Source organism: Natator depressus, chromosome 4 (assembly GCF_965152275.1).
Source record: "Natator depressus isolate rNatDep1 chromosome 4, rNatDep2.hap1, whole genome shotgun sequence".
NCBI classification, from domain to species: domain Eukaryota; kingdom Metazoa; phylum Chordata; order Testudines; family Cheloniidae; genus Natator; species Natator depressus.
The window spans coordinates 3028406-3041739 of record NC_134237.1 but is presented as its reverse complement, the minus strand read 5'-3'; positions in this window follow the sequence as shown (position 1 = coordinate 3041739).

Here is a 13334-nt window from a genome sequence, read left to right as displayed (position 1 = left end):
GTCAAACTGACACATCTCCAACTTATAGCAAAAATTCTTGTTAGTCCCTAAATGCCTGACCTTGCACTTTGCACTGTTATTTTTCCTCCCATTTCTATTACTTCAGTTTTCAAGGTTATCCAAATCATTTTGTATGATATTCTGATCCTCCTCCATATTGGCAATACCTCCCAACTTTGTGTCAGCCACAAAATTTTATTTGCACACTCCCACATTAATGAAAATATTAAATAAGATTCATCCCAAGACCAATCCTTGAGTAACTCCAGTCTGACAGCTCACCTTTCAGCATGACCTGTTGTAGTGTCCCCTTTAACCAGTTCCTTACCTTTTGATTCTCATCTTAAACCCTGTCTTCTCCAATTTAATTAATTTCCCATGTGAAACTGTATCAAATACTTTACAGATATCCTGATTATTCAGATCTACTACATTTCCTTTGTCTAGAAAAATTGGTTATCTTTTCAAAGAAAGTGATCAGGTTGGTCTGGCACAATCTAACTTTTGTAAAACCATGTTATATTTTATCCTTCATGTCCTTAACTACTCTCTCTTTCAAAATTTGTTCTAAGACCTCACACAGAATTGAGGTCAAACTAATGGGTCTGTAGTTTTCCAGATCATGTTTTTTCCCCTTTCTTAAATATAGTTACTTGTGACTGAATACAAACCTGTGTTCACATCCTACATATACTATTGTAATAATCTTTGTACAAAGTATGCCTTGGAAGATATCATTTGAAAACTCATAATTTGCTGATCAGTATTGTCCTGGTAAAATATGTGTGACAATATTGTATGTGAAGTTATAAGATTCCCCTGTATGGTGTTAGTAACACATTTTACAAACCCTACAGCCCTGCTCAAACAGAGGGGCAACAGGTCTGTCCTAAACAAAGGAATGTGTGCTCTGTTTAATTTGCGTTTAAGCAGTAAACAGAGTCATCAAGCAGGAAGAGAGGACAAAGGAATTTCAAACAGGTAAATAAAACAGTAAGGAACATTCTTCAGCAGGGGTCGGCAACCTTTCAGAAGTGGTGTGCTGAGTCTTCATTTATTCACTCTAACTTAAGGTTTCGCGTGCCAGTCATACATTTTAACATTTTTAGAAGGTCTCTTTCTATAAGTCTATAATATATAACTAAACTATTGTTGTATGTAAAGTAAATAAGGTTTTCAAAATGTTTAAGAAGCTTCATTTAAAATTAAATTAAAATGCAGAGCCCCCCGGACTGGTGGCCAGGACCCGGGCAGTGTGAGTGCCCCTGAAAATCAGCTCGTGTGCCGCCTTTGGCACGCGTGCCATAGGTTGCCTACCCCTGTTCTTCAGCACAGACTCTTTGGCTCCTGGTTCTCCGCTGGAAATGTTTTTCAAGAGGGGGGCTGAAACTATAAAAAGGAAGGACACACATCCCAAGGAACCCCTCTCTCACTCGCTCTCCCTGCCCATTGCATTCACGGTACCTGAAGAGACAAAGGATGCAACCGTTGGACTCTGGTGGAGGGGTCCTGACCTACAGAGTTTGGCTGAAAGCATGTGAGAAATCTCTGCTTTGAATCTAATATAGTTTGTTAATTTAGGCATCAATAGGCCTTTCCTTTTTATTTTTCTTGTAACCATTTCTGACTTTATGCCTCGTTACTTGTACTCACTTAAAATCTCTTTTTGTAGTTGTTAAACTTGTTTTAAGTAATCCAGTGTGTTCAAGTTGAAGTGTCTGGGTAACTCCATTTGGGTGAACCAGTTGTGTACATATTATACCCTGAAAGCAATAATGTACTCAATAGCTTTGTACCATCCAGGAGAGGGCTGGGCAGTACAGACGTATGTCTTTGAGGAAAGCTGAAGCTGGGAGTGTGTTGTGTTCACCCAGTGGTGGTAATTATTAAGACTGGTAGGACCCAAGGTATGGCTGGCTGGGTGCAACACACACACGCAGGTGAGAGTGACTTACATGCTGGTTGCTATTTGTGAGCAGCAAGGCATTGTAAAGGGGGCCCCAGGTTACAGGGCAGGAGTGACACAGCTACTCATCAGTCTGGATTGTATCTTGGTATGTCACAATGCTGTATTTGCAGTTCTCCAGTCATAGGGTGACCCCCAAGTTGACAGATTTATTAAAATCCTTGCTAGTTGGCTTGCAATTTCATGTGCGAGGTCCTTTAATGTTCTTGGATAGAGATTATCCAGGCCCCCTGATTTATCCCATTAAACTGTTTTGAGTTTGGCTTCCATGTTGGATGTGGTAATTTCTACTTCCATATCCTTGTTCCCATTAGCCACCCTGCCACGACCTCTAAACTCATTACCGTCATAAAAATGGAGGCAAAGTATCTTTAATCTTTACCCCATCCTCACTGCTTAATGGTCCCACTTTTTCTTTCCTTGTTTTCTTTTTATTTATGTGGCTAACGAGCCTTTTAATATTGGCTTTAATTTCCTTTGCAAGGTCCTACTCTGCTTGGCTTTTGGCAGCTCTCACTTTTTATTACACTTTTTGACCTCCAAGAGGTAGCTTTCCTTGGTGATCCCTCCCATCTTCCATTCCTTTTCTGCTTTCACATAATACCCTGTTTGAGATGTTTGTTCATCTAGCTTGGTCTGCAAAACTCTTCTCTGTGAATTTCCCTCCCCTTGCTTGGGATGCAGGCTTCAGAAAGCTTCTGCAACTTATTCCAAGTCTCTTCCATATTCAGATCTTTGAGTTCTTCAGTCCAGTCCACTTCCCTAGCTAACTCCATTAATTTTTTTTAAAATTTTGCCTTTTGAAATCAAGGACTCTATATGTAGATCTATTGTTGTTTACTCTTCCATTAGTTTAAATAGAATTAACCCTTGATCACTCAGTGATTATTATTTGTATGCAGTAGTGCTGAGAGGCTCTGACCAAGATCATAGTGAGACATGGTTCCTGCCTCAATGAGCCTGCAACTTTACTTGGTAGTTTCAATTTACCGTGTGCAGTATCAGTGAAGTCATGGGCCTTCGTGGGAGCAAAGTTATTCACATGCATAGGTTTTTCTCAGGATTGTGCTCTAAGCTTGTAGACAAGATACCCAGGGAGAAGCTCAAAAGTAAGAGTAAAGGTGAAATACACAGGTTGACATTTGGTACATTATAGCCGTACAGAGTATATGAAACAATTACACAAGTACTAGAATATAGTTGAGGAAAGAATAAAGTACATAGGAAGTGACTAACATTTGTAGTGAATTTGATTGTAAGTGTTATGCCTTTTGATTTGTCTTTTGCACTTTTAAATATCTATGGCCTCTGCAGAGTTAGAGTGCCATTTGGTGTTCATTTCAGTGTCAGCAATCATAGGAGAGAGAGACAGACACACACACAGTTCTTTTAATCTATAACAGATTCAAAATTAAAAAGTTTATGGTTGCACCGTGGGAGTGGAATAATATCATTCTCTTTAAAACGAGTCTAATAAAATGCATTGTGTTAAGCAGTCAAGTGATTGCTGGTGTCGTTACTATGTATTCTTTGCATAGAAGCTCTAACAGGGGGTGACCATTGTGCTGGATATTGTACACACACATAACAAAAAGACAGTTCCTGCCCTTCACAGTTTACAATGATGAAATTTTTGTTTGTTACACTTATGCAGCTACACTGAAATTAATGGAAGATGTACAAATAACTGAGCAGAATTTGCCCAGTGTCTGTTACCTGTGTAGCTTTGTTTCTTGCTGGAGAATTTTCACAGGTACAAGGCTGCTTGAGGTGGTGGTAGTCCTCAGTTGCTCCTTGAGTGATTGCAAAACAGAAACAAACACACACTAAAAGATGAAGATTTAAGAACAATCCCAGTCTTATCAGCCCTGGCAGCATCACAGGAAATTCTTGCTTTAGAAAACCAGTTGACAAAGCTGCTCCTGTAAGTACATAAAGGCCTGATCTTGCTTCGCTGTAGTCAAGCTCCCATTGACTTCACTCAGAACAGGATCAAGCCTGAAGTGTGAGGAGAGGGGAGCCAAAATACAATGTTTGAGAAAAACAATTTCACTCCAGCTGAGTGTCTCATAGATTATAAGGCCAGAAAGGATCATTCTGATGCTCTAGTCTGACCTGCATAACACAAGTCACAGAGCGCTACCCAGTGATTCCTTCAGTGGAAGGGATTATTCTTTCCTGTTGTCTCACAAGTGAGCCCAATATAAGTTGTATTTGAACTACAGCATCTCTCAGAAAGACAGTCAGTGTTGATTTCACAACTCCAGGCTAGATCAAAGGTACTTAGGCACCAAATTCAACATTTGGGCACAGCTGCCATTCTCAAAACAACTGTTCAGTTGCCACCTAACCTTGTAAATCCCTCTGTTTTGGCAGTAGGCACATGCAAAGCCACCCAAATCCAGATGCTGCCCCCCCAGCTAAAGAGCTAGTTGAAGCCCCAGTGGGATTCTTAAACAAGCTGGTCCCCCATTTACTGCACCAGCAGGTCTGAGTGTGCATGTGCATACCTACCCAGTGATTAGGGCATTCAGTTAGGATGTTGAAGACCCAGGTTTGAATCACCACGCTGCCTGAGTTAGAGCAGAGACGTGAATCCAGGTCGCTGACATCCCAGATGAGTGCCTTAACCACTGGGCTATTGGGTATGATGGGGTTGGGGGAATCATCCTCCCTGAGAAAGGCCAGATGTGACATAGGCACCTAATTCCAGAAGGGTTCATTGTTGAGAATCCTTATCAAAAGGAGACACCTGTTGCTTGCCTGTCAGTCAAAGTATGTCTACATAGCAATTAAACACCTGCTGTTGGCCCAGGTCAGCTGACTCAAGCTCATAGGGCTCAGGCTGCAGGGCTGTAAAACTGCTGTGTAGATGTGTGGGCTCAGGCTGCAGTCCAAGCTCTGGGACCCCACAAGGGGGGCCAGTCCCAAAGCCCGGGCTCCAGTCCAAGCCTGAACTGCAACTTTTAGCCCTGCAGGCTGAGCTCTGTAAGCCTGAATCAGCTGACCCACACCAGCCACAGCTATGCTGGGGTCTCTTATTCCAGTGTAGATGTACTCTTTGGCACCCGAGGCCCCGATCAAAGGAAGTTAAGGCCTAGATTCACAAAAGGCACCTCAGCCCTATACCTTTCCTCTGCATTTCACACCAGGCTAGGTTAGGTGGGTCCCTCCTCTGCTTCCTGCTTCTGGGCAACCCTTTCTTAGGTCTGGTCATTACGTGGTTAGGTCAAATTTAGCCATGTTAGGCTGATTTTATAAGCAATGAGGCTACACAACCAACCCCATTCCGCTGACCTAAAGGGCTCTTAAAATCGACTGTTGCTACTCCCCTCGTCGAGGAGTACACTAAAATGGACCTTCTTGGGTCGAATTTGGGGTAGTGCAGATGCAGCCCTGTGCAAATTGATGGTATTGGCCTCCGGGAGCTATCCCAGAGTGCTCCAATGTGACCACTCTGGACAGAACTTTCAACTCCGATGCACTAGCCAGGTACACAGGAAAAGCCCCAGGAACTTCTGAATTTCATTTCCTGTTTGGTCAAGTATGGCGAGCTCAGCAGCAGAGGTGACCATGCAGTCCCAGATGAGTGAGCAATCTACAGTGAATTTCCCAACTCGTTGTGTGAATAAGGAAGGTTCTATTCTATATGCTTAGGTTTAAAAATAACTATTGAAATTAAATATTTGAAAGCAGCTGTTCCATTTACTGACCGGCTCTGGAGTCCGAGGTTCTGTGTTCCCCGTACAAGCCTTGGGGACATTGGACCCCCATAGCCCAGTGGCGTAGCCAGGTGGAGAAAACAGGGGGAGTGGAGACCAAAAAAGGCGCCACTCGCTCCGGTCTTCAGGGGCACTGAAGGACCAAGCCCCTCCCCCCGCCCCCGCCCCGCCGCCCAAGGCCGGAGCGAGCGAAGGACCCGCCGCCCAAGTGCTGCTGAAGACCCGGAGTGCCGCCTGGCCCGCCGCCCAGGGCCCGGAGCCAAAGAATTAAAAAGCCGCCACTCCTGGTCGGTGGGGGAGCTCGGCGCGGCCCCCCCCCCACCAGCTACGCTGCTGCGATAGCTCTGCAACAGCGTGCCGGGAGCTGACCTGCGCCCGGGTTATCGCGCTGCGGGTGGGAAGGAGAAACCTGAATGCAAAACTTAGAGGAAAGAACGACTACTTTTATTTCAAAAGACTGATGGTTACTAATTTGGGGTGTTAAAAATAGTTTTGCTTTATATTTTAAATAAGGTAACTTTGATTCAAATGTAACAGAGAATATTCCAAGCTGCCTTATTTCATCCTCCAGGGTAGGACACTTTACCACGCCAAGCCAGTAGCATGTAGTCTGGAATCTGTTGCAGCTCAAAGCATGGCAGCGAATGGTCCTGGGGTTTGGTCGCATTCATGCAGCATTCGGTCTTTATTTTTCTGTGTCAGCCTCAGGACAGTGACATCATTCATGGTCACCTGGTTGAAATAGGGGAAGTTTTGTAATGGAACAGTGATCCCCTCTGTTTGGTGATCCCCGGCACATTAGACCCCGGGCATGCTGGGCTGTTTGCACTTTGCTAAAATGGATCATCCTGGAGAATAGCCACGCATGGCGGGAGGGTATGCTGCACATCCACCCAGAAACCGCAGCCCTCCTTTTAAACAGCAACTGCAGCCCCTCCATTTAAATGGCAAAACCAACCAGCATTGGTTGCTATGGGAAAGGAGGGTGCTGTAGTTTGAAACCATTCCCGCGTTATGAATGCGGAAGAAGCCAACCCCACGTACCCTTTGGCTTACCCTTCCTGCCTGCAAACCGAATTCTGTTGCCCAGCCGTGTGTGATGTGTCACCATACTGGCAGGCACTCAATATAAAAGGCAAAATGCGACCTTGTACCTAAAGCACATGCTGTCTGCTGTGAATTCCTTGATTCACTGTGAAAGAGTTTCCCTTTTGTTCTCAGAAATGTATCTTCTTAAACTGTACTCTCCCTTTTTTCCCCCCTGCAGCTGCAAATGTTTCTGTGCTCCCCGTATCAACCCCGTCCCTGAGGTTATCGCAGATTAGAAGGTGGAAAAAATGCACTCTCAATGACGTGTTTTCAGAGCTCACTGGGAATCATCCCATTACCTGCAACACTATGCGGTCCCACCAGTCTGTGCTTGTTTGCTGGGCCCACAATCGGCATTCCACGGCACGAACCTGCCCCAGTGCTGCCATGACATCCCAATTGCCACATCCCATGCTTTCAGGAACGTCTGTGTCCATGTCCTCCACACAATCATCCTCATGCTGGCAGTTCCTAGCCAGGCTCTGCACGCACTGCAGGCAGAGCTACCGACTTCTTCTGGTGCCGGTAGGTGCTCGACCCGCTCTGCCCCGGCCCCACCCCAACTCCACCTGTGCCCTGCCCTCTCCCGCCCCCATTCCAACCCCTTCCCCAAAGTCCCAGCCCCAACTCCGCCCCCTCCCTGGCCCTATTGGACTCCTTCCCCAAATTCCCACCCCAGCCCTGCCTCTTCCCCACCTCCTCCCCGCTCCCTGCCAGAGCTTGCTACAGCTGTTTGGCCGCAAGCGCTGGGAGGGAGGGAGGGAGGGAGGACCGGAGACGCGGCGTGCTGGGAGGAGGCAGAGGCGGAGGAGGAGGTGAGGCGGGGAGGGAAGGTTGGCTACCGGTGGGTGCAGAGCACCCACTAATTTTTCCCTGTGGGTGATCCAGCCCTGGAGCACCCACAGAGTCGGCACCTATGACTTTAGGATAATGCGTGCAGTGTTTAGAATGCTCACAAAAGCAGTGTGCAGCTGAGTGGGCTCTATGCTTGCTGCGCTATGGCATCTGCACGGCTAACCCAGGAAAAAAGGCATAAAATGATTGTCTGCCGTTGCTTTCAGGGAGGGAGGGGAGACTGACAACATGTACCCAAAACTACCCACGACAATGTGTTTGCCCCATCAGGCATTGGGAGCTTAACCCAGAATTCCAATGGGCAGCGGGGACCGTGGAATAGCTACCCACAGTGCACCACTCCATGAGTCGATGCTAGCCACGGTATTGAGGATTCACCCCGCCGACTTAATGCGCTTAGTGGGGACATACATGATTGACTGTATAAAATCGGTTACTAAAGATTGACATTTATAAAATCGACCTAATTTTGTAGTGTAGACATGCGCGGAGGTGCTTAACCACCCCCCTACTGAGCCTAACTTGGAGCTGAGAATTCCATGAGGCAAAAAGATCCCTAGGAGTTAAACATTGCAATACCTAAGTACCTTTGTGAATCTGACCCTCCAACTCCTGGTTTACACACAGTTTTTGTACCCATTTAATTATATTGGTTTAGAAATGTATAAACTATGCAACCACAAGGGTGGATACAGTTACATCAGTATAAAGGAATTTATGATGTAAACCGTAGCAATATAACTGCACTATAGTTAAATTGATACAGAAACCGTGTAGATATGACGCAGAGTTTACTCTATCCCTTAGGAAGCTGTGTAATCCCTCGCCCTGTTAAATAGCTGCATTGATTTCTATTCAGATTTTTCCTTTCTTCAACTTCTAACCAGTGGATCTTGCGGGCTAGATAGAAGGCCTCCTAACAGCAGGTATTCTCTCTCTGTGTAGGTCCTTATTAGGCCATGACCAAGTTGTCTAGTCACCTTTCTTTCCTTATATTGCCACGCTTGATAAGTTTGGCATTTAAATAGGCCCAACCAGCAGTTAAAATTAACACATCAGGCCAGACGGTGGAGTTTTCACAACTAAGCACCAGCTACATTGTGAAACCTCTTTCGGTGCAAGAGAAGACTAAACTCCTAACCGATAGAGCTAAGCCAGCACACGTCCTGCTGTAGATGCATTTATATCCGCAAAAGAACTCTCCTACCATTCTAAGCTGCTGCCTGAGCTAGGAGGATTCAGTGGAATCGTGACCCTGGCAAACTCTGTCTAGTGTACGCCAGGCTTTATATTTTGCAGAAAGTAGCTACACTTATGGTAATATCTTAAAATCACAGAATCTGTTATTCTTTTGCAGCCTTGATTTCACACATACACAGTGCAGAATAATGCCCTAATGGAAAGTGAAGTTGTCAATTTTGATACTAGGTGGCGCCACAGTCAGTTATAGCTCTGGGTACTCAGGTACTCTTCCAGCTTTCTTTCTAATTCTGTGCTGCTGGGGCCTTCTCTTGCCCATTAGGCCCTTATGCACTGCAACCCAGACATGTTTAACCACAGTTGTGAATGGGCTTTTTTCTGTCTGTTCAGAAAAAGCAATGGGGAAAAAAATGTTTAAATATAGCTGTGGCCAAAGCATGTTACAATGCAGTTAATTTTGTAGCTTAAATAGTGTTCAGCCCCAGCTGAGCTACATCAATTGCCAACATCTGTTGTCAGCAATAGGTAGTTTGGTTTCTTTTAGTATGAATGGACTGTAGAATACTGGGCAGACAAACAACTGCTTCTCCTAGAGTGGGATTTGCATGTATCAGTCACCACTTTTTACAGCTGGTTATAAATTTCTTAACGATTCATTAGTCAATATCCTTTTTATCTGAAATTCACTAATACTAGAGCACTTTTAAACATACCCAAAAATAGGTTTAGCATAATGCATGGAAGGAAAAAAATTATTGCAACTCAACAGGAATCCTCTCCATACATATGACTACTTCTCAAAGCACTCTAGATCAAGTATTCTTTTATCAGATTTGATGTAGGGATATATTACCGACCACCTGACCAGGATGGTGATAGTGACTGTGAAATGCTCAGGGAGATTAGAGAGGCTATTAAAATAAAAAACTCAATTATAATGGGGGATTTCAACTAACCCCATATTGACTGGGTACATGTCACCTCAGGGTGGGATGCAGAGATAAAGTTTTTGACACCTTAAATCACTGCTTCTTGGAAAAGCTAGTCCTGAAACCCACAAGAGGAGAGGCAATTCTTGATTTAGCCCTAAGTGGAGCACAGGATCAGGCCCAAGAGGTGAATATAGCTGGACTGCGTGGTAATAGTGACTGTAATATAATGAAATTTAACATCCCTGTGGCGGGGAAAACACCACAGTGGCCCAGCACAGTAGCATTTAATTTCTGAAAGGGGAACTACACAAAAATGAGGCAGTTAGTTAAACAGAAATTAAAAGGTACAATGCCAAAAGTGAAATCCCTGCAAGCTACGTGGAAACTTTTTAAAAGACACCACAATAGAGGCTCAACTTAAATGTATACCCCAAATTAAAAAAAAAAACTAGTAAGAGAACCAAAAAAGAGCCACCGTGGTTAAACAACAAAGTAAAAGAAGCTTTTTTTTTTTTTTTTTTTTTTTTTTAAGTACATCAGAAGCAGGAAGCTGATAAACAACCAGTGGGGCCAGTGGACGATCGAGATGTTAAAGGAGCACTCGAGGATGATAAGGCCATTGCGGAATTGATGAATAAATGAATGAATAAATGAGGAATAAATGAATTCTTTGCATCAGTCTTCAAGGCTGAGGATGTGAGGGATATTCCCAAACCTGAGCCATTCTTTTTAGGTGACAAATCTGAGGAATTGTCCCACATTGAGGTGTCATTAGAGGAGGTTTTAGAACAAATAGATAAACTGAACAGTAATAAATCACCAGGACTAGATGGGATTCACCCAAGAGTTCTGAAGGAACTCAAATGTGAAATTGCAGAACTACTAACTGACAATTTTTAAAAAGGGCTCCAAAGCTGATTCCGGCAATTACAGGCCAGTAAGCCTGACTGCAGTACCCGGCAAATCGGTTGAAACTATAGTAAAGAACAGGATTTCAGGCACATAGATGAACATAATTTGTTGGGGAAGAGGCAACATGGTTTTTGTAAAGGGAAATCATGCCTCTCTAATCTACTGGAATTGTTTGAGGAGGTCAACAAACATGTGGACAAGGGGGATCCAGTGGATATAGTGTACTTAGATTTTCAGAAAGCCTGTGACAAGGTCCCTCACCAAAGGCTCTTAAACAAAGTAAGCTGTCGTGGGATAAGAGGGAAGGTCCTCTCATAGATCAGTAACTGGTTAAAAGATTGGAAACAAAGGGTAGGAATAAATGATCAGTTTTCAGAATGGAGAGAGAGGTAAATAGTGGGATCCCCAGGGGTCTGTACTGGGCCCAGTCCTATTGAACATATTCATAAATGATCTGGAAAAAGGGGTAAACAGTGAGGTGGCAAAATTTGCAGATGACACAAAACTACAAGATAATTAGGTCCAAAGCAGACTGCGAAGAACTACAAAAGGATCTCACAGAACTGGGTGACTGGGCAATAAAATGGCAGATGAAATTCAGTGTTGATAAATACAAAGTAATGTACATTGAAAAGCATAATCCCAACTATACATATAAAATGATGGGGTCTAAATGAGCAGTTACCACTCAAGAAAAAGATCTTGGAGTCATTGTGAATAGTTCTCTGAGAACATCCACTCAGTGTACAGTGACAGCCAAAAAAGCAACAAAATGTTGGGAATCATTAAGAAAGAGATAGATATGAAGACAGAAAATATAGTGCCTCTATATAAATCAATGGTATGCCCACATCTTCAATACTGTGTGCAGATATGGTCGCCCCATTTCAAAAAAGATATTGGAATTGGAAAAGGTTCAGAAAAGTGCAACCAAAATTATTAGGGGTATGGAACAGCTTCCATTTTAGGAGAGATTAAATAAGATTGTCGTCATCTTTTCCAAGCTGAAAAGTCCCAAACGTGGGATATGATAGAGGTCTATAAAATCATGACGGGTGTAGAGAAAGTAAATAAGGAAGTGTTATTTACTCCTCATAACACAAGAACTAGGGGTCACCCAATGAAATTAATAGGCAGCAGATTTAAAACAAACAAAAAGGAAGTATTTCTTCACACAAAGCACAATTAACGTGTGGAACTCTTCGCCAGAGGATGTTGTGAAGGTCAAGACTATAACAGGGTTCAACAAAGAACTAGATAAATTCATGGAGGATAGGTCCATCAGTGGCTATTAGCAGGATGGGCAGGGATAGTGTCCCTAGCCTCTGGTTGCCAGAAGCTGGTAACTGGCGACAGGGGATGGATCACTTGATTACCTGTTCTGTTCATTTCCTCTGGGGTACCTGGCAGTGGCCACTGTTGAAAGACGAGATACTGGTCTAGATGCACTTATGGGCTGACCCAGTATGGCCATTCTTATGTTGGAATTAGCTTGTTTTGCTAGATTTTGTCTGCAAGACTGACAAAAATAAATCTTCTCATATGCACTAGTAATTTCCCCCTTTAAAACAAAATATGGCATACACCAGCATTGCAGCTGGATATGCAGGCTAATAATCCAGAGGTGCAGTGGTATCACAGGTGCTCTGTAAAACAGCATCATGGTATACTGTAAACAACATGGCAATGAGAAGAGTCATCTAGGCCAGAGGTTCTCAAACTGTGGTTTGCAGACCACCAGTGGTCCACGAGCTCCATTCAGGTGGTCCGCGGATAGTTCCCTTTAAGTGCACGCTTGGGCAGCCGCACACAAGAGAATGAAGGGCCACGCACCTAATTAGTGGAGCCACGCAGGTGTGGCTCCACTAATTAGGTGCCTGGACCTTGGAGAAGACTCACATGTAAGATAAGGTGGTGGCCTTGGTGGTCACAAGGGGGTAGGTGGGAGGGGCCAGTGGGGTGAGAAGAGGGGGTGGGGAGAATTTGGGACATGCAGGCTCCAGCGGCCAGAGAAAGATGCAACTTTCCCCAACTCCAGGGCTGCGGCTGCCAGGGAGAGATGGCCCTCCTTCCCAGCCTCAGCTCTGTGGCGGGGGAGAGACCCCCCAGCTTCTTCCAAGCCCCAGCTCGGGGGCTGCTGCAGTGTGAGAGAGACCCCCCGCCTTCCCAGCCCCAGCTTGGGGGCTGCTGTTGCAGGGGAGAGAGGGCACATCCATTGCATTAGAAAGGTAAGACTACTGATATTAAAATATGAGTTGTGTGCTTTTATTTGCAGAACAAAAAAAGTTAATAATTAAGTTTTTTTTATATAGCGCTTTTATCCAAAGCGCTTTACAATAGTTAGCTAATGGTACAAACAACATCTGGAAAGATCATTAAGTAGTCTGCCAAGACCCTCAGCGATTTTCAAGTGGTCCACGAAAAAAATCGTTTGAGAACCACTGATCTAGGGTTTAGATATAGTGTACTTACTTGGTTTTGAAACAGTACATCCCCCCAGTAATTGTTTGCTTTTGCCCTGCCCCTTTGTTGATTTAATAAAAATAAGTCAATGATAGGTTGGTACGGCTGTAGAAACATCAGGGTCATCAAGGTTACACATCAGAACAAATACACAAGAAATATTCAAAATACAAATCAAAGCATTATCTGAAACAT